Genomic DNA, 21950 nt, shown 5'->3' with positions numbered 1-21950 from the left:
GAATAGTCACTGCGAAAGCTGCGCTCGCGGAGCGCACAATGCTTCGCACTCGCCCACGAGGCTTCCCCAGTTTCCCTTTCCAACTACCTCCCGTCGCACCGCAGAAGCAAGATACAGGGAGGAGGGTGGAGGCGGTCGCCGTACGTCTAGACTGAGCGTCGCCGGTGCTGTGACGGCTCCGGACATGCTACAGGCGCGTTTTATTCATTTATGGTCGCCCATTTGCATTGCTAGTTTTACGGTGTTTAGTAGATACGTTGGGCTTTGTAAAAACGGACATCGAAATCTTTAGTTTTTTCTAATAGAATGCAACACGCGTCGAAAGTTTCGTGTACCTGATATAAAACACTGGGCGTTACATAGCAGTCACAATTTGCGCTTTTTTGTAGCGTTAGCTACACAGGCCGAGGCGGAGCAATTTCGCGTGCCAGTTTGAGAGCCGTGCTGCGCATGCGCGAGGAGCAGTGACGTCACACAGTGTACAGCTGGCGCACCGGAGCCGCCGCCAAGCGCGCCTCGCCTGTCTGCGCATTCCAGACGAGTGACGTCATAGCCGTGGCAGACGCATTGGCGCCGGCGCGCTGCCAGCTGTGCGCCTTCGTTACGCAGTGGCCGTCTGACGCTGCGCTGGAGCCGCTTGATAGCGCCTCTCACTTTATGCGCATACGCAGACGTATCAGTGGGGGTATTGGCGGCGAGGAGTTACGGAGTCGCCCTCTATCGGACGCGCCTCGATTGCGTGCTAGGCAGGACGCCGCCGGCACGCGCCACATAGGTTTTGCTGTGGGCGCTCTACAGAATCACCCCGCGGAAGCCCTCCGAGACATTTTTGCAGGTACTTTCGAAAAGAAATATGTTCTTTCATGTCAAAAGAATGATTTTTGGAGGAACATAAGGCACAAGATAGTCTACAGTCGCTGTCTCTGTGCAGAAAACCGAGCACCCGCTTCACGCGGTCACCGCGTTCGAGACCCCTGAATCGGCTTCTTGCGTGAATGGTAGTCACTCGCTGAGTGCAAAATATGTGAAATATCCCGTTAGTGTAGACTGCCTGTATAACCAAACGGAGCAAAACAGAAAGAAGCCTCAAGCCAGCGATCGCACGGGTTCGCGACGACTGACGGTGCCTCTGCACGTATGAGCGGCTGCATGTATGCTCGTGCTGATGGCTTCGCTTTTGCTACGAGCGCGTTTTGGCACCGCGCTGTTAACTTAAGGCCGCAAAATATGAGAATTTGTGAGTACACAAACAACTACTGTTGCGCGGATGGTATCAGAGCAGTCCAAAAACAATTTCGTTACAACTACGGCTTCGGTGCGCATGGCAACTTTGTGATGTGCCGTCCTGACGATTCAGTGTTTTTTTTTTAATTTAGTCTACGTTTCAATGTCATTTGACAAGTTGTCTCGCACTGCGTATTGATCGACCTTCTGAGCGGGCAAATGCTGCTGGTTCTGTTTCTTTATTCAGTGCATTCGTTTCGTTTGGTGCTCACACAAAACGTGATCGTGCAACGCCTTTTTTTAATGCTCCTTAATTACCGTTCCATTTGCATTCCAGTGAACTTGCGTAAGGGAACCCAAGCTTGACTGAAAAAATGTTATTGCCAACAAGAATGCAGCACACAGCCGCAGCATTTGACTCTCTCGCTATGTACGTCCACCAGCAAACGTCGCGTAGCTTATGAAGGCGAAAGCCAGATGCCTCTTCAAACGGGAAGATTGACCGTCGCGGCGTCAAGACGAGTGACGCAAAAAGTAATCGTCACGTGATGAGGTCAACATATAACGTAATCATGACGTCACAGACCTCCTAAATTTGTAACTACAATATGACGTCACCATGACGTGCCATAACGAGATGTCACATGATGACGTATTCACACGTCATGGTCGCTTTGCATTGCCTCCGTGATCGGTCCCGGAGGCCGTGCAAAACCGTTAGGTGCAGAACGCTTTCGGAGGGGGGGGAGGGGGGAGAATCAATACATCGACTGACAAGAAGAAGAAGGTGGCCTTCGCCTTCCAGTCATCTTTGGCGAATGCATAAGGGACCCTGTGGTTTTTTAATTCAACCTATCTAGACAATGACTTGCGCATCTGCAGCCGATTTTGTGGACGCTGAGCACGGGGCCAACAATCAAGAGGTCGCACGGGAGGGTTCTGAGATGGCATCGCACGTGGTAAAAGGTAGCGCCTTTTCCATTCTGTGGCAGATAAGCATCATTTGCCGGCGGGAAGCGCGCGTGAGCCATCGTCTCAGTGCGCGCTGTTTGCTACTGACCGAACATCGCAGGTCCGACGCAGTAACGAGAGTCTTCGTCGCGGAAGTGCTTGTTGCACAGAAGACTCGTAGCCGATGGCTACTTGCCGGTTCTTAGCTTTACAAACCATGCTCCACGCAGTTTCTTGTCCCGCGGTTACCGGTGCAGGCTGACACTGGGCTCCGTTGCGTAAGCCCGGCACCGAGCGGTAGAGTCCCGTGTTTGTCGCCTTCGGCGGCAGCCACCCTATTAAAATGGTTTCAGTTGAGTAGAAAATGCGAGAAAACTTCCGTATTTGAACAGACCGCCGCGCATGTGGGACTTGAAACTCATTTTCAAAGCACGCGGCAGCGCTCCACAAGCAGCCGACGCGGCCGCTGAGACCACGTGATCCTGCCAAGCACGTCACGCCGACGGTGGCGCCGTCGTTTCCAGTGGTGGGCCTCGAGGCTAATACATATAGCGGGGAGGACGAGGAGGAAAAGGAAAACGGAAGGACAGGGAGGTTAGCCATTTGTCAGACCGGCTGGCTGGCGTTTGCCAATGTGGTATAGCCATGGACAAGGTGAGCGCAAATGCTGCTAAGCGGCGCAGAAAAGCGGGGAAGTTTGAACACCAAGAAAGCTAAGAATAATCAGCTGATTTTTTTTTTTCAGTTGTCCTCCTGCATGAGTACTTCGTTTTCCTTCAGAAGGACGCTGTTCCGTTGCATGTGCGACCCTTTGGATGCAGTCGAGTGTACAGTAAACGTAGATGATATTGATATTACCATTGCGCAACCAAAACATAAACAAAATAGAGACGACGAAATAGGAGCTTTCTCAGGCATTTTCACTGTGAACGACGTGTAGTAAATGTAGGTCGGCTATTCAAAGCCTGCAACAATATTCCGGCAAAATTACTTACGACCCTACTTCAATGACATGACCAGGGCACTCGGTTATCTTGAGCGTTTCTCCCTAGAGCGTAAGCGTGCTTGGATTGACCACCTAATAAATATCTGTGCGCGATCAAATGGTAAAACGATGTGTCACGATAGGAGGACAATATGATTCACCGACGAAAATTAGCCCAGTTTCCACCCATACACGTCTCGAGAAAGGAAGGATGCTAGAACACCCCTATATTTCTCAAATCGCGAGGGACATCGCGCCGATATATAACGGGTACAGTAAAAAAAAAGTAATACTACCATGAGACGAATTGATACGTCCTTACAATGATCTATATAAGGAAAATTGAGCAGTTTCCGTGCTTTGGTTTGTTGATTGGGCGATAATAAATGCAGTAACAGAAAAAAAATACTTGCCTTCAATGCATTCAGAACATCCGGCCGCTGACCCTTTTTTGCACGCGAAAAAGTGCCAACGTGCACGATGGTATGCCGTGTGCTCTGCTTTCTGCCGCGGTCTCCGCTGCCGCCGGATGGATGGATGAATGGATGCTATGAGAGTCCCCTTTGTAACGGGGCGGTGACAAGTGTGCCACCAGGCTCGCGAAAACCTCACGGATGGATGGATGGATGCTATGAGCGTCCCCTTTATAACGGGGCGGTGACATGTCTGCCACCATGCTCGAAGAAAAAAGAAAAAAAAAACTTCCTTGTTTCATGCTGGCCTAATACCTTGTCTACATTGATTAAATCTATCTTATTATACCAAAAAAAAATTATAAATTCACGGTCTATCTCTCTGCCTCTTAAGGCAGAATGACCTTATTCTTTTCCCCCCCATTATTTATTTTTGTACTTTATCTCTACTCTTCTGCCACCAATACTCTAACCGTCTCTTACTTATTTCTATCGCGGACGTGTTCAGCTTTCCATTGTTGTCCCTAAAACCCAAGGCTTCCTGTAGACTCGTGCCCACAAGTATACCTGGGTGAATATCGCCACATTCAATCAGTACATGTTCCATCGTTTCCTTAGTTCCCCCGCAGCATGTGCAGTGTTCGTCTTCGTTAGTGAATCTCGCTTTATAACTTCGCGTTCTAAGGCAGCCCGACCTTGCTTCAAACAGTAAAGCGCTTCCCCTTGAATTATCATAAAACCTTTTCCTCCTTATTTCGTTTTTTCCCTTTCGGTAGTTACTCAGAGCCGGCTTCTTTTTCATCGCTGTCATCCAATAAGTCCTCTCCGCCTCCCTGACCTTCCGCTTAATGCTCCCTGTTGCCATATCGCCCGCACTGCTAGCCGTATATTTACTGGTGAGCCTCCTAGTTCTCTTTCTCCACTGCGTGTCAACGCTTTTTCTATACAAATACATGAAAACCTTCTCTGCCCATCTACTCTTCTTCATTTTCCTCAGCCTCTCTTCGAATCTCATTTTGCTCTGAGCTTCCCTCACTTCAAAGCCTGTCCATCCCATATCACCCTTTACAGCCTCAATTGTCGTCTTCCCGTGAGCGCCCAACGCGAGGCGGCCCACCGTCCTTTGATTTACATCCATTCCTGATTGTACCTCTGACTTCATGCAAACCACTGAGTTCCCAAATGTAAGCCCCGGGACCATCACACCCTTCCACAGCCCTCGAAGCACCTCGTACCTATTGTATCCCCATAAAGCTCTGTGCTTCATAATTGCAGCATTCCTCTTTCCCTTTGCTGCCGCTGCTTTCTCTTGTACCTCCATATATCTATCCCCCTCATTTACCCATACTCCGAGGTACTTGTACTCGCTTACCCTCGGTATTTTTTGGCCCTGTATGAAGACCGCATGGTCTTCGTGATCATTGAATACCATCAATCCACATTTTGTTGCACTAAATCCTAGTCCTAGAGCCTCACATTCCCTTCCGCATATATCTGCCAGTCGCTGTATATCATCTTGACTGTCTGCAAATAAGACAATATCATCAGCATAAAATAGACCTGGAAGCTTCTGCTCAACCATCGTGCCGACCTGTTTGTGTGACAAATTAAATCCAATGTTGCTACCTTCTAGCGCTTTTTCCATCCTCACCATGTACAGCATGAATAACAGCGGGGACAAAGGACATCCCTGTCTCAGCCCCTTGCTAATTTCAACGCTGTCCTTGCTACTTATTCCTTCCCATTCTATAAAAACTGTATTTTCTCGGTACATTTCCCTCAAAAGCTGTATACAGTCGTCCCCTATGCCCACTTCTTTCAATATATCCCACAAAATTTCCTGCTTAACGTTGTCATACGCTCCGGTGATATCTAGATAAGCTATGTATAAGGGCCTGTTTTCTATTTTCGATATTTCTATACACTGGGTAAGAACAAATGATTATCGTCTAACCGCCTGTCGATTCGAAATCCATTCTGAAGTTCTCCCAAAATATCATTTTGTTCTACCCACGCTTCTATTTTTAATTTTACTGCCTGCATCGCCAACCTGTATAGCACCGATGTAATGGTTAGCGGTCTATACGAGCGAATGTTATCCTTTTCTCCCCTGCCTTTATAGATTAAGTTCATTCTACTTTTTCGCCAACTGTCTGGTATTTCCCGCTCCTGTAAGCACTTTTCTACGGCTTTCAGCAGTGCTTCTTTAGTGTTATGTCCGAGTTCGTTAATGAGGCTGACGGGAACCCTATCTAAGCCCGGAGTAGTGCGCTTAGGAATTTTTCCTTCGGCCTTCTTCCAATTGAAATTCTCTAGTACTACATCTTCGTCAGTTGCACTCCTTTGCGTACTATTACCTACCGGGGGAATCCCCTGGGTGACCTTTTTAAACGAATCGGCTGTTATCTTTCGGATGTAACCTAGCGCTTCATGCCCTTCCAATTGATTTCCTCCTTCATCTACCAAACGTTGTTGCATTGTGACAGACTTCCTACCTAGCGCTTTTAGGTGGCTCCAAAATATCCTAGGCGCGGCCTTCTTCTTTTCGCGAATCTCTGTCATCCAGCGTTCACTTTCACCTTTAATTTTTGCCTCGACTAATTTCTGCACGATGGATTTTTGCTCTAAATATATTTCCCATATTTGGTTGACTTCGTCCTGTGGCCGCTTCTCTTTTTTTGCCTGTCTGTGCTCCCGTGATGCCTCACGTCGCTTCTCGATCGCCTCCCGGATTTCTTTGTTCCACCAACTTTTTGGCTTTCTCTTTCCTTTCCAACAAATAGTTTTCTTCTCTTTTTCCATTTATTTCGTGATTACATGTAGCAGCTCACTATACTTCCAGTCTTTGCCTGGTAGTTCGTCTACTTTTTCCTCGACTCTTGCGGCTATATTTGTTATTTGTTTGTCATTTAGATACAAGCTGCCAAACTTTGATTCTATGTTCTTATTTTCAGTTTTATATCCCATTTGTAATATTATGCGTTTATGATCACTACCCAAGCTGTTAATGCATTCCTCGTCTATTCTCATCTCTCTAAGTTTGTCATATATTCCTTCTGTCATGAGACAATAATCAATGCTCGATTGCCTGTTTCCGACTTCCCACGTGATCTGCCCCTCACACTTAGGCCCCACGTTAACTATCTCAAGACTATGTTGCTCGCAGAGATCTAGCAATAACTTGCCATTGGTGTCTGAATATCCGTCAAGGTCATGAATGTGAGCGTTCATGTCCCCTAGAAGGATTATTTCGGCATCATGACCAAATTCTTTAATATCGGTGCTTATGCATTTCACTATCTCCAGATTCTTTTCTCTGCAGTTATTCCCCGTCCACAAGTATGCTACACCTAGCCACGTTTTCTTTCCACCTACTGTGCCCGAAACCCAAAGGTGCTCTGAACACGTCTGCTTCACTCTATCCCATTTTGTTCTGCTATGAATTAGCATTCCAACACCCCCACCTCTCCTTTCTGATGTGATCCTGTTACATCCTTCCCAAATATAATTGTCAATATGTGGTGGCTCTTCCAAGTCTCTAAGGTGTGTTTCTGTAACCGCATAAACACCTATCTGTTCCTTGTTTAACTGTCCCTCAATCTCTAACCATTTTTCCTTTTTTCTGCGACCCTGCATGTTAATGTAACTAATTGCAACACGCGCCTTCTCCCTTCTTTTACCTTTTCTCTGGTTTTTCGCTATACTGCCTGTCAAAGAGTCCCCCTGGTTGTTTTCCTCATTACAAGCTACCCTGGGCACCGAAGGGCCCGCGTGCCCCCCAAAAAGCTACTGCGCGTCCCGCAAGTCGCCAACCCACCTCATGACCAAGCCTCCTATCGAAGTGTATTCCGTCTCTTTGAAAACCACCCCACCTGTGCACCTCTCTGTTTATTTCCACTACCTCGATGCCTTTCTCTCGACTCATATGCCATATCTCTTTGTTTGCGTCGACAACCGCTCTTTGCAGGTTGACGTCACGCACCGGTACCTCCGGTATTGTGCATACCACTATCTGCACCTGAGGGGAAATGGCGCGCATGTCATCTACCCCTTTCGCTAATGTGGTCGCTAGTTCGGCTGATTCTTCATTCAAGACGTCGTTTAGACCTCCCGCGATTATCACGAGGTTACGTCCATTAGCCTTAGTTGCGAGTTTTGCGCTAGCTTGTCTCATCACTGATCCCAGCCCATGTCCCGGGAACTTCCCTATTAAAACTCGTTTGTCGCCTCTCACCCTTTCCTTGACTGCTTCTGCGCATCTAACTAAATTCGAGTCCCCGGCGATTATCACGTGTTCCGACTTTTCTGCTGGACTCTCCCGCACCTGGCCACTGCCTCGGTTTTAGCGCGTGCCACTGCTGCTGTATTGTCCCCTTCCCTTCCCAAAACTACTTCGCGGAAGCTAGGTCCTGTGACCCTTGCACCTGTCTTTTCCAAACCTGTTTCCCCCTTCGCGTCTACCACTGTGGGGGTCGATGCCCCTCTGTTCCCGCTGTCGCTTGCTTCCTTGTTCGCCATGACTACCTTTGCTAACCCCTCCTCGGCTGACTTAAGCCTTTCCCCCATAGCCATCGTTTTTTCCCGCTCTGTCGCCAACGCATTTTCCAGCTCGGCGATTCTTACCATGAGCTCATTCTGGGCAGCCATCATTATTTCCATTTTCGCCTCTAAGTCGCATTGCTTACACTTGGCGTCAGCTCCCTCTGTCTTCTCATCCGTACCAACCTCTATTTTCCATCCCATTCCGCACCCTGAACACTTTACGGTCTTTTTGACCATGGCTAGATCGTTCACACGGCGGATTAAATACACTTAAAGCCAAATGATATCACTAAACTCCGCAAGTATGCTACACTGCAAATCACATGTGTACCTTTCAGCCACGTGGTGTCCGAACAAACAAATAATAATAAAAAAAAACCCAGGCAACTGTCACACAGGAAACAGTACAAAGTTGTAAGCCCTATTAACCTTCAATCTAGTGGCTTATGTACTCATATAACTAAAAAAAACAAGCTCGAATCATGCAAAAAAAAAAAAACTTATCTGACGCTGTCATTCCGGAGCCCACGAAAAACACGTCCGTTCTCTAGCAGTCCGGCATGGCAGAAAAAAAACGAAACCTCACGAAACGCGCCCTCTCGCGGTAGTCGGGCGCGCGAGGCTCTGAACATGTTTTTTTTTTTTTTTTGCTGGGGAGCGCGGCGATTGGGACGGCCGGAGAGAAACCCGCCGGCGCGCAATCTCGGAGGCCATGGGGCTGGGACTACCGGTATCGCCGGAAGCGAGGCCTCTGAGATGATGAGACGTTTTGCGACTTTTCCGCTAGGGGAGAGCGCATGCGTGGGGGCGCCGTGAAAAGGGCGGATTGACACCGCCAGGGTCGAAAGGGTTAAGAGTAGCAGTTAATTTTTTGTTTGGGGCCTCTACTGCGTGATACAGCTACAGGGATGTTTGCGTCGCGATGTCTAAAAACATACCCTGCTAAATTCTGCCAGATTTAAATATTTCAGTATTGATCATTTGCAATTAAAATTAATATATTATTTAACTATAGCCGTGCAGTAGTGCTATACTGTAGAACCTAGTGCGATAATCCATGCTCTACCCTGTACTGGGTTTGAGCCATCATACTGACGTCAAGAAGAAGAAGCAGAAGTGTGCCGGGCGGCGCTGCCGGGCGCCATACCAGCCTGCACTGCGCGGCGCAGCCAAGGAGCGCAGCACCGCGCGTCCTCGCTCGTTGGCACCTGTCAAGATGGAGCTGCCGTCACCGGTGTGGTTGTCCTGTCAAAGGCTATGATCAAAATGGGTGAGCTGAAGTATATCGGCATTCGTCTCTTGCAGCCATACTACGGTTACCATCATAGGCGTGCGCAGGGTTCCTCATCAGATGGGGGGCAAACATTTATCGCAGCGCCCCCCCCCCCTCCATACTAAGTCAATGTATGGGGCAGACTTTGCGCCCCACCCTCTTCGGCGACTAGGAAAGAGCGGCTGCCTCCCTCCCCCCCCCCCCGTGCGCACGCCTATGGCTACCATGCCCGATGCCCTTACAGACAACTGTAGAAGGCTGGAGACGTGTGATAAAGAAACAAATTAATTGTCGTGGACACTGTCCCACTGAACTCACCTAGCGTCCGCTCGCAACATGCAGCCATGAGCGTTAGACTAAATTGAACTTCTGCGAATTCTTTTTAACTGTTTTCCTGCCACATACACTAAAACATGGTTTGATAACTAGATTTCTTCAAGCGTGAAATCTGGTTCTGGAATATATGCTTCGTTAGGCGGACACAGGACTTGTTCAACGCGTTGCTGAGGCACGTCGTCGCAATACCTCTCTTAGTGTGGAACGAATAGAATGAAATCGGAGTAAAGCTTTTTTAGCAAGGGTCATAGCACCAGCATAGCCGGTTGTCAGAACAAACGATTCTCAAGTCTAAAAACCTCATGCGCGTGTTTCACTCGGCCATTCATCTGTCACATCAAGGGGATCAAGATAATCGCAAAACACATTCAACGCATTGCTACTCTCACTTTCAAAATTTTCCGAAGAGCTGTCAATAAAAATAATAAAATCTTTATATACTGAAAAACTTTCTTGACAGTCAGTCAATCAAAGTACTTTATTAAGGTCCTGAGGGGCCGATTTTCCTCAAGGGGGAGGTTCGGCTGCGGGCCGCACCCACGTGGAGACGGGCAGGGCGAGCCCCGCCGCCAAGTTGCAGGCCCTCTGTACAGCCCGAAGTTGGACGTCGTAGTCCGAGCTGGTGAACGTCGTTCGCCAGGCCTCAGATGAGTGGAGTGAGGCGTCATGCAGTGCCGAACATTGCCATAGCATGTGCGGAAGTGTACACCGTCGTTCCATGCAGTCAGGGCAGTTTTGCTTAATGTTGTCCATAAATTTTCTAAATATCAGCGGAGATGGGTACGGTTCCGTTTGCAGCATTCTGCGCATGATGGACTGCGGCCTCGTGAGTCTCGGATGTGGCGGCGGGAAGTTCCGCCTACTGAGTGCTTACAAATTTCATTAAAGGTGAGGACTGCATGGGTCTCCTTGCCGCGTCTCCCCTTCGCCCCGAATTGGCGCAGGTCCGTCACAGTGTATTAGTTCGTGTACTCGGGCATGGGCCCATTCGTTGGCATTCGGGATGACCGGATGGGCCCCCTCACCCATGTTAGCGGGGAACAAAATGATCTCGGTTCTCTCTTCCATCCATATAGAATGGGGGAGAATGATTCTAGCTGCCTCGTTACGGATTGAGCCCGTCATGTATAGGCTCGGCAGCCGCCCTTGAATCTGTAAAGACCTGTGCTCGGGACGGGATACCGATGGCTAGCGCCTGTTCGGCCCTGGTCAGAGTGGTATTGCGGAACGATGCCGCCGTAATATTACCGTGGAGGTCAGCGACCGCGGCTGCAAAGCTGGACGTGACGAGATATTGAGCTACATCCACGAATGAGACAAGATTGGGGAGGCCTGCAGCAAGGCTTAGATGGGCCTTTGCTCTGGCGGTTTTTCTACCGACGTTGTATTGAGGATGAACATTGCGTGGGATCTGCGATACGAACGTACGTTCCCTAACCTGTCGCGGTAGTTGAACATTTTTGTCTTCCACTAGAGTGGGCTCACATTCAAGAACCTCTAGAATGCGCCGACCTGCCTTGGAAGAGTGCAGTATTGTGATTTGTGCTACCTGTCGTGCTTCTGCTAACTCCGTAAAAGTGTTATGCACGTCCGATTGCTTGAGTTTGTCCTCATTGGCTCTGTTCGGGAGAACCAGAATCGCTTTTATACACTTGGTAATGATACAATCCAGTTTCGTCTGGTCCCTCTTTTTCCATCTATGCGCTGCTGCTATGTAATTTATGTGACTGATTAAAAATGCATGAAATAGTCTCGATAGGTTCGTCTCACTCAGGCCTCCTCGTCCGTTCGAGACCCTGACTATCAGCTTAACCATGCTGTCCGATGTAGCGGCAATACGTGCTATCGTTTGTGAATTACTTCCGTCTTACTCTAGGAGCATGCCTAGTATGCGAATCTTCTCCACGCGGGGAATCGGCTGTCCCGCTTTCGTGGAGATAGTAATTCTGACTTTCTCTGGAGGTGGGGGGATGGTGGTGTACTTCTTTTTCTCTGGCTGTAAGCAGAGAAGGAGCTCCGACTTGCTGGGGGACAGCTTAAGCCCCGCGTTCTCCAAAATGTTCTCGGTAGCCTTCTGCAGGGAGTCTTCCTCCTCCCCGTCCAGTGCACCAGATAGTAATGTCATCTGCGAAAGGTGAATGTTCGGCGCGTTCTATCTCAGTGAGTTTGAGCGAAAAACTTGACGTCTGTCCCTTCATGATAATAGGCCACGCCTCTCTCAAGTTCCCTAGAAAACGATTGCTTAACATTACTAACATTGCAAAGCTGTGTGTTAGAGTTTGTTGCCTCTGCGCATGCATCATGCGCCAATCTCTTAGGCACGCACGTTATATTTCGAACATTCCCGTGATAATCCTCATACCGTAGGAGGCTCTCTACGCCTCACGTGAGCGAAAACTGCGCCTAGTAATAGGACGCCACCGTAACCTGGAATTAAAAAAAAAACAAAACGTTACACGACATGAATGCACCACTGAAGTTTCATCGTAGTTAATGAAAGTGAGTCACGTAATGTCGAGTTGTGCGGAGAGGAGAATGCGCGGAGGACGGAGCACTGGGATCCGCAAGACCCGCAATCGTAAGCGATCCGGAAGCGTTGATAGGTCCCCTATGGGACCTATCAATGCTTCCGGATTATGTGGTACCATGTACGCTGCACACCACCGGAAACAATTGAAGACAGTTCGCACGAGTCAACAGTCCTCATTTGGCTGGCTCGCATATTATATATATAGGAAAGCAGGCCTCCGTACATATTTTGTTTCGTTGTGAGCCACTGGACTGCTTATTTTTCACGTTTTCACTCAAATGTTCTAAAACCGAGTGAGTATTTATTTTTCTGAGGAGGCACACTCTTGACAGTATAATGGGTGCTTGGCAGGCGGGTGTGTCCCAGAAATTTCGCCAGGAGAACGTGCTTGATTCAATAGTCAGTTTCGCGCCAAAATCACAACCACACTGAGATACGAAGAAACACATAGACAGGACGGGCACTCGTGTGCGCCCGTCCTGTCTATGTGTTTCTTCGTATTATAGTGTGGTCGTGATTTTGGCGCGAAATTGACTATTGAATTCAGACATGCACCAGCTAGCCCAACAGCGAGTACTAAGAGTGCCTGATTGGTCACACATTAACTGATACCGCAGCACCCCTCGTTTCGTTCTCTCCCGCACGCGGGGCCCTGATTCAAAAGGCGCTCTCACAACGTCACCAAAACCTAGGTGCACGTGAACATACGGTGATTCACCGCGGTGGGGCCCTAAATTTCTCATATTAGACGAGCGTTTTGAAAGACGCCGAAAATTTTCATAATCAGTGACGTTAGCATGGGCGTAGCCAAGGGGGGGGGGGGGGGTTGGGGGGGTTCAACCCCCCCCCCCCCCGAAATATTTTCAATTTTGCTTGGGTATATGTACACGCACACATACAAACGCACGCACGAACATACATAATGTATGTTTGAACCTCCCCCCAAAAAAATTTCTGGCTGCGCCCCTGGACGTTAGCGTTAGTTATGCGATACGTTACAGCACTTAAAATTCAATTTCGGAATTATCAGACAAAGAGCTACTAATTAAAGCATACAATTTGAAAAAACAATTTTGTCAGTGCTCATTGAAGACTGCCTTCGGCGCGAGGTTTCGGATTCAAACCAAAGCACCGGAGTGCAAACTTTTCTTCGATTCGTTTATAGCGGCTATCGTCTTATGTGACAGACAGACGGACGGGCAGTTTTCTCTCTGAGTCGCCATTGAAATGCTTTCGAATTAACTTAGGCAATCATTGCGCAAAACGCATATTAGATATCGTATTTAGGGGTTAAAAAGTTAATTTGTTTGTACTGTTGGCCCAAGGAATATACAGAACATAAAGGGTAAACGTCTTCAATCTGAGGTGATGGGTCCTTCCAATGGAACTTATAAACACTTGCACGTGTCATACTCAATGCGACGCGTCGTTCTTAACGAGTTGGTGATGTGACGTATCGACATCATCGTTTCTCTAATCACTTAGACGTCCCATGAGTGTGCATATAAAATTTTTATGTTTAGACTGTGAAGTTGTGTTACACAAGGTGCTGTATTCTCGAAAATTTATACTTTATCTTGGCACTACTCCGGCTATCGCCTGTCAGATGTATCTATAGCAGCGTTCAAGTGATTCAAATCTTAATATATTAAGCACACGTAACAGCGCGCAGCTTGCGGCTTCTAAAGAAGCGAAGTTCATGTTAAAATGAGTGTAGTAAATGCGATGTGTAGATGACATCGGTTACCGAGCCAGACGTCTCTATTGCAAAGCTGACTCAGTCCGACGTCACAATGGCATCCGTCTCGGATATTGACATGACAATGTGGTCGGTTTCAGAAATAAACGCCGCAGTGATGCCGATAAGTGTCTCACAAATATGTCTCAAGTGATATTCGGCTTACAGATTTGCAACGTTCCCACCATCGGCCCAGCACAACGTTCAGTGGCCATTGCCGCATCGCCCGTCGCACAGGCACCACCGGAAGTGAGCGGACTACCGCAAGGATTCCTGGTTGGATCCATCTACTCTGTGCCACAAGCCCCACTGAGAATGCAGATGTGCGACGTTGCACCAAGAGGACAGCTACGACCGTCAAAAAACACATCTTCCATCAACCTCGCACAAATGACTTCGGCGCTGCAGGCTTTCCGTTCTACGCTGAGCGCGCAGCAGCGACCATTTATGGCCGCGCCACAGCCATATCCGACACAAATATAGCATGATAACTACAAGCGTGTAAGATGGCTCCAAGCGGCCAACATGAACCACCGGCAAATGCATGGTCGCCAAACCCGGCAGAGGTACCAACGTGCTTGCAGAAGCACGGCCTCTTAGATGGCACGCAACAACTAAATTCTGCTTCTGTGCCTACGTCGTCTGGAGCGCAGGTGATGTTTGACATGTAGATGCACGGCTATCCTCCGAGCATCGAAATACAGCCTGATGTGATGGGTGCTACATTCCTTCACCCACAAGTGCCGTTGCTCTTGAGAGGGGACGTGCGCCTAAGGCTGGCCAGCCACAATAATCAATGATGTATACGTGTGCTTCGTGATGGAAGTGCCGTCAGCTATGGCAATGAGTTGCGTGCGTGGAATAGCGTGCAGATGCCCACTGTTGCGCCTGTTTTTCAACCCCACCCGTATTAACGATTGGCAGCACTTCCCTTCACGCAGGACTTGACGACAGTGTGTTTTGAGGGAGTTTCAGCCGCCACCCATCCTCAACCTCCAGCGGCTTCACAAACGCCATCAAGACGGCGTTTGGGGGAAGTGCCGTCAGGTATGGCAATGAGTTGCGTGCGTGCAATAGCGTGCAGATGCCCGCTGTTGCACCTGGTTTTCAACCCCAGCCGTATTAATGATTGACAGCACCTGTCTTCACGCAGGACTCGACGACAGTGTGTTTTGAGGGAGTTCCAGCCGCCGCCCATCGTCAACCAGCAGCGGCTTTACAAACATAATCAAGACGGCATTGGGGGAAAGTGCCGTCAGCTATGGCAATGAGTTACGTGCGTGCAATATCATGCAGATGCCAGCTGTTGCGCCTAGTTTTCAGCCCCAGCCGTATTAATGATTGGCAGCACCTGTCTTCACGCAGGACTCGACTACAGTGTCTTTTGAGGGAGTTCCAGCCGGCGCCCATCATCAACCTTCAGCGGCTTCACAAACATCATCAAGACGGCGTTGGGGGAAAGTGCCGTCAGCTATGGCAATGAGTTACGTGCGTGCAATAGCGTGCAGATGCCCGCTGTTTCACCTGGTTTTCAACCCCAGCCGTATTAATGATTGGCAGCACCTGTCTTCACGCAGGACTCGACGACAGTGTGTTTTGAGGGAGTTCCAGCCGCCACCGATCCTCAACCAGCAGCGGCTTCACAAACATAATCAAGACGGCGTTGGGGGAAAGTGCCGTCAGCTATGGCAATGAGTAAGGTGCGTGCAATATCGTGTAGATGTCCGCTTTTGCACCTGGTTTTCAACCCCAGCCGTATTAATGATGGCAGCACCTGTCTTCACGCAGGACTCGACGGCAGTGTCTTTTGAGGGAGTTCCAGCCGGCGCCCATCATCAACCTTCAGCGGCTTCACAAACGTCATCAAGACGGCGTTGGGGGAAAGTGCAGTCAGCTGTGGCAATGAGTTACGTGCGTGCAATAGCGTGCAGATGCCCGCTGTTGCACCTGGTTTTCAACCCCAGCCGTATTAATGATTGGCAGCACCTGTCTTCACGCAGGACTCGACGACAGTGTGTTTTGAGGGAGTTCCAGCCGCCGCCCTTCCTCAACCAGCAGCGGCTTCACAAACATAATCAAGATGGCGTTGAGGGAAAGTGCCGTCAGCTATGGCAATGAGTTACGTGCGTGCAATATCGTGCAGATGCCAGCTGTTGCGCCTGGTTTTCAGCCCCAGCCGTATTAATGATTGGCAGCACCTGTCTTCACGCAGGACTCGACGACAGTGCGTTTTGAGGGAGTTCCAGCCGCTGCCCATCCTCAACCATCAGCGGCTTCACAAACATAATGAAGACGGCGTTGGGGGAAAGTGCCGTCAGCTATGGCAATCAGTTACGTGCGTGCAATAGCGTGCAGATGCCCGCTGTTGCACCTGGTTTTCAACCCCAGCCGTATTAATGATTGGCAGCACCTGTCTTCACGCAGGACTCGACTATAGTGTCTTTTGAGGGAGTTACAGCCGCCGCCCATCCTCAACCTTCAGCGGCTTCACAAATATCATCATGACGGCGTTAGGGTTGGCTGCAGTCAATAAATTGTTCGTAAATAGCCCAATAAATATTTGTATAGCTCTCGCGATTCCATGTCCGCCACTTCGAGTAATGGAGATTGGCGACTACAATTGTGTCTATCTCTCAGGGACGGTTTTCAAGAATTGTATATCTTCGAGAAAGGAAAAGGACTCCCAGTATTTTCAAAAATCTTTGTCGGGATACATATGATGTGTCTTTAGCTTAATCTGTCACTGTATAACTTTTATTATTTTCATCATTTTCATCATTGCGTGCTCGCTTTATTGGCTAATAAAGAAAGGCCGCGAGATCTGAAAATTGACACGTGACTATAGGCTGCAGCGCATATCAGGAAGCAGCGCCCTAAAACAATCATTGTTAGGTACCAGGTCAAGACTACGCTCCCACCTTTTGCGTGTGGGAGATAGTCACGTGTTGTTTTTCATATTTCGCATGCTTTCTTTATCAGCCGGAAAAAAATCGGCACGTAATTAGTACGTTGTTGAGAATAACGCAATTAGATATCATTTGACCATGCCTACATATGCCTCATTGAGATTTTAATGATTAGGTGAGTATTGGTCGAGTTATAAACATAATTAGGACTAATTAACTAAGCCTCATTAACGAAAAAATGAGTAGTGGCTACTACAGTATACCGGGAACAATATGCACTATATAGGTGTGCTTCGCGTAACGACGTTCCTCTTTTTTGAAATCGTGCTGCGTGATATTTGGGACGCCCTGTATAATTAGTATGTGACTTCTATTCAGCCCTAAATTACAGGCCGAGCATTTCGACCGCCCGTGCGAGAAGTCGGCGCTGTTATGTTTGCCCCTCAGCTCCGATCCATTCGAGCCAGGGAGTGATGGAGAGGGACGGAGGAAGCCTATTGCTGAGGAGCCGGCAATATATTAAAGAGACACTAAAGGCAAATAACAATTTAGAGTGAGAGCTCATTGTATGACAACGTCTAAAACGGCAATATTATCAACAGCAGTGGCCTACTTACCGAGAAATTAAGCTAAATGTATCACACGATGAGCGCCACGAGCGGGACATTTTGGAAATGATCCCGATGACGTGAGAGAGTCCGACTACAATTAATCACTCGTAATCAAGCTAGCTGCAGTAAAAAAAAAGAACCTTCCTTGCATCAAGACAGGTAATAAAATGCTGCTTGTTCGTTTCTGTTTGATTAATGGAAAAAAGAACCTCTTTGGCGTTGCCATGGGGAACGGCGCGCGTGGTTCAAAGGTTCCGTTTTCGCCGAACTGCGTTTCGCCCGGTGCCCTGCTTCGCTCACGCGGTCGCGTCTCAGTGGTATATAGTTTCGGTATCGCGTACTGCCGCGTGTGTTTTGCGCGCTCGTTAAAGTCGCTCTGACAGAAAGTTCGACAAAATGCCGGCTGCATGTTATGTGGCCGGATGCCCGAATGGTGCACGCCGCCAGTGCACGCCGCCGCGCAGGAAAGGCGGGCAACGTTGGGCACGGAAACAGTGACATGAGAAAGACCGCTTTCAGGCGGGTGATTTGAAGTGCCCTAACGCGATGCGGACCACTAAAACGTGATTTTATTTCAAAATAAGCACTTGCTTGGCACAAAAGTAGGACTACGACGTTTCTGGACCGCTATTTCAACAATCAACGTCGACTTCATATTTGCCTTTAGTGTCCCTTTAAGGAATGGGACATACATAAAATTTTGAACAGTCCGACATCGAAATTCACAGTTTTAGCATCTTACCTGCCGGCACCATTAAATCGTTCTGATCCGCTCAAGTGGGACACTCCAGATCAATTTTTGTCCCCTGTAGGTTGCTTCCTTTGCGCATCCTCAATCAGAACCAGCAGATAATGAAGTCAAGGAAGTTATAGGGCACGTTAATAGTACCGTTTTAAGTGTATTGTAGTACTTGTGACATAGATGTGAAGAGAAAAGCGGGCGAAAAGACAATTTGCCGCTGGCAGGATCTGAACCTGCAACCTTCGGATTACGCGCCCGATGCTTTTACGAATTGATCTACGGCGGTAGTCGTCCCCTCGTCCACATTATCGGGTATCCACATAAACATGGATAGAGCCACAGGGATGTTTGCTTCGCTGTTGAGGAATTTCACATAGAGGTTAAAATAATGCCTCCGAAAATCTTGTCTGCTTTTAAAGAATTCATCATTGATCATTTGCAATTCAAATTAATATATTTTTCTACTATAGCCGTCTAGCAGTGTTAACCTATAGAACCTAATGAATATATCCACCCACTACTTGGCCAATCTCCTTTACAGTCCCAACGCAAAAAGATTAGCACAAGTGAACGGTGGCCGGAGCTGCAAAATTGCGACATGAGGCGCTGTTGTTCACGTGCACGCCGATAGCGAGATTGCCAAGAAGATTCCACTTTTCAAAACAGGGGTGGCCGGCGGACCGGCGGAAAGCAACCCATCTTGCTGTTGGCCAACTTGAAAGCCCATATCTTATAGAAACGCTTGTTCATTGCTCATCGCCAGATGTGGCTATGCACACAATATCATTTTTATTTTAGGGGCGAAGCACCTTGATTCCGAGGCTTGTCCGTCCGTTTGGCGTCCGTGCGCACGGCACAGCACCGTGTAAAATCGAAACATCATGTTTAACAATAGACTAATAGCACTCGTAATTGTGACTGAACAATGTAACACACCTACAAGCCCAAACCGTTTATACTAGTCGACGACTTCAACATACACATAATGGACCTGAGTACCTAGCTTTGTCGTTGACTCTCACTGTCCGCTGTAACGATATATAGAAAACCGTTGCTATAGTCGAAACATATGTGTGTATGTGAATCAAAGAGGTTTACAATAGACGAACATCAATCATAATTGGGACGAAACAATATAAAACACGTAGAAGCACAGACCCTTTATACTAGTTAGCGACTTCAACGTAGACATTATGGACCTTAGGGACCTAGCTTTGTCGTGGAATATTTATGTCACTTTATGTCACTCAGTTTACATTATATGGGGCAACGCTTAGGTAACGTACGGTTACTGACCTCTACGGTACCCAGAGCTCCACCCCTTCATGAGTAATTTCGTGGAGATGCGTGGATTTTTTTTTTTGCCTTTCTTCCTTCGTTGAAGTGCGAGCAACCGTATCTTTATCGCAGTTGCCCAGAAAAAACTGCTTATTGGAGTGCTTTCCGCCGGCCACCCCTGCATTGGAAAATGGAATGTGCTTGGCACTCTCGATATCGGCGCGCTCGGGAAAAATCTCAGCGCCGCGTGTGTTTCCTAAAATATCCAGGGACTTTAGTGTTTCCCTTCTTGCCGCTCCGGCAACCGGTCACTTTTGCCAATATTTCTCCGTTGATACTGTACTTCGTATGAACCATCATACTGAGGTGAGGAAGAAGAAGCAGAAGTGTGCCACGCGCTGTACCAGCCAGGGCGGCGCGTCGCAGCACTATGCGTCGTCGCTGGAGGACAACTGTCAAATGGCCTGACCGAAATAGGTAAGCTGAAACACGTTGGCATTCGTCTGTTGCAGCCATGCCGAGGGTACCACGCGCGATGCCCTTGTAAAGCTTACAGTACAAATACACGTACAATATACAGGTTTAGGAGGTTGGGACCGATTCGGTCCCTTCCTCAGGGGTTGACTGGTTTGGTCATGGAAGCTTCTCCCCGACTTGTTCCACCGCGGCTCCGGATTTTCCTTTCCCTCACGTTTCGAAGGCCGTGAATGTAAACCGAGGGCATTGTTCCCAGGGACCGGTTCACATTTGCCGGCGTGTTTTGAATGTGGTGGTGGTAGTGGTTTGAAGAGGAAAAGGCACCTAATTTCTGCAGCCCGGTCGGGAGCACGGCGCAGCGCCTTGAATGTGCCACGACTCGAGCAAGAGCCTCCTTCCCAGATTCCTTTCTGTTTCCAGAACAGAAGCGCCGTCGAAGTCGATCTCACGGTCGTGCTTTTCACAGTGCTCTGCAAGAGCGCTGCGTTGCATTTCCATCTTCCTGACGTAGTTCTTATGTTGGCGCACTCTTTCTCGGAAGCACTTGCTCTCGCCACATAGGCGAGAGCAAGTGCATGCTCTCGAAGAAGGTTAAATATATAATTTGGGATAGTAATTAAGAAAGTCGATTTAATTAACTTTTTATTTAGTGGTGTTTGGCGGTTATATCAAATAAGAGAATTGAAGTTCTTAATGCGAAGAACCCATCGCAGCTTTGAGAAATAGAAAAAAAGTCCACGCATATCCACGAAGTGAATCATGACCAGTGGGCGAAGCTCTGGGTATCGTATGGGTGAGTAAGCGTACGTTACCCGAGCGTTGCCCCATATAATGTAAAGTGAGTGACATAAAGTGCCTTAAAGAGTCGACGACAAAGCTAGGTCCTAAGGTTCATAATGTCTACGTTGGAGTCGCCGACTAGTATAAAGGGTTTGTGCTTGTAAATGTTTTATATTGTTTCGTCGCAATTATGATTGATGTTCGTTTATTGTAAACCTTTTTTGATTCACATACACACATATGTTTCGACTACAGCGACGATTTTCTATATAAAATGACGGCGGCGAGTGAGAGTCGACGACAAAGCTAGGTCCTAAGGTCCATAATGGGTATAGGTTGAAGTCGCCGACTAGTATAAAGGGTTTATGCTTTTAGGTCTTTTATATTGTTCCGTCACAATATAAGTAAACCTGATGTTTTGATTTTACACGGTGCTGTGCCGTGCGCAGCACCGTGTACAGCACCGCCATTGCTCACTGTCTTGCATGCGTAATCATGCAAAACGCAATTAAACTTTGCAGCGGAATATCTCGGGGCACAGGCAGGCTAAAAGAATCCTTCCAAGTGGAACTGTGTAGAAACCTGAATCCTGAACTTTTGGGTGGGGGCAGGGATGCGTGCGCTAAAGGAAATAGTTATTTGTCGTAGAGCTTGTCCGATCGAACTCGTCCAGATTTCATTCGCCACGTGGTCGCCGTGTGTAATTTGCAGCTGGTCCGATAAAGGCTTGTGTTGTCGTGAAATGAATGAAATGTGGCAGTAAACGATACCTCGCGGCACACCTAGCAGCAGGGAGCACACTTCGTAACAGATTCACTATCGCAGCATGGACAGGGGATGTTAGAGGTCTCGTTTTCGCTACACGAATAGAGCGTTTACGAGCGTTTAGATATGTATCGTGCTTTAGCATTAACCTCGTTTTTGCTGCTTTCGTCGGTACGAAAAAAGTTGCAACGGAGATTGAAAATACAAAATGAAATATGTGCTTGCGAGCTCAATGGTGTATGTGAGCATATTTTCGGATTAACTTAGACAATCATTAAGAGAAACGAATGCTGGATGTCGTATTTGCCAAAAATTTAATTTGTTTATACTGTTGGCCCAAGCGATGTACTGACCATAAGGGGCAAAGTCTTCAAACTGAGGTATATGGGTCCTTCCAAT

General features: G+C 48.1%; 1 long non-coding RNA gene across 6 annotated transcripts in view; it reads right to left on the bottom strand.

Moving 5' to 3' along the window:
• Window positions 1–15850, bottom strand: part of LOC125758113 (uncharacterized) — a 56820-nt gene extending 40970 nt beyond the window's left edge. For 3 of the 6 annotated variants that reach the window (XR_007415870.1, XR_007415869.1, XR_007415867.1), the window contains exon 1: window positions 15833–15850. This is a non-coding gene — a long non-coding RNA (uncharacterized LOC125758113). Of the gene's footprint in view, window positions 1–15409; window positions 15428–15832 lie in introns of those variants that run through there. The other 3 variants (XR_007415873.1, XR_007415872.1, XR_007415871.1) reach the window with 1 other exon arrangement.
• Window positions 15851–21950: the final 6100 nt, after the last annotated feature.

Source organism: Rhipicephalus sanguineus, chromosome 1, assembly GCF_013339695.2.
Source record: "Rhipicephalus sanguineus isolate Rsan-2018 chromosome 1, BIME_Rsan_1.4, whole genome shotgun sequence".
Lineage (NCBI taxonomy): Eukaryota > Metazoa > Arthropoda > Arachnida > Ixodida > Ixodidae > Rhipicephalus > Rhipicephalus sanguineus.
The sequence above is the reverse complement of the archived record's forward strand: the minus strand, read 5'-3'. Positions and strand labels throughout refer to the sequence as shown.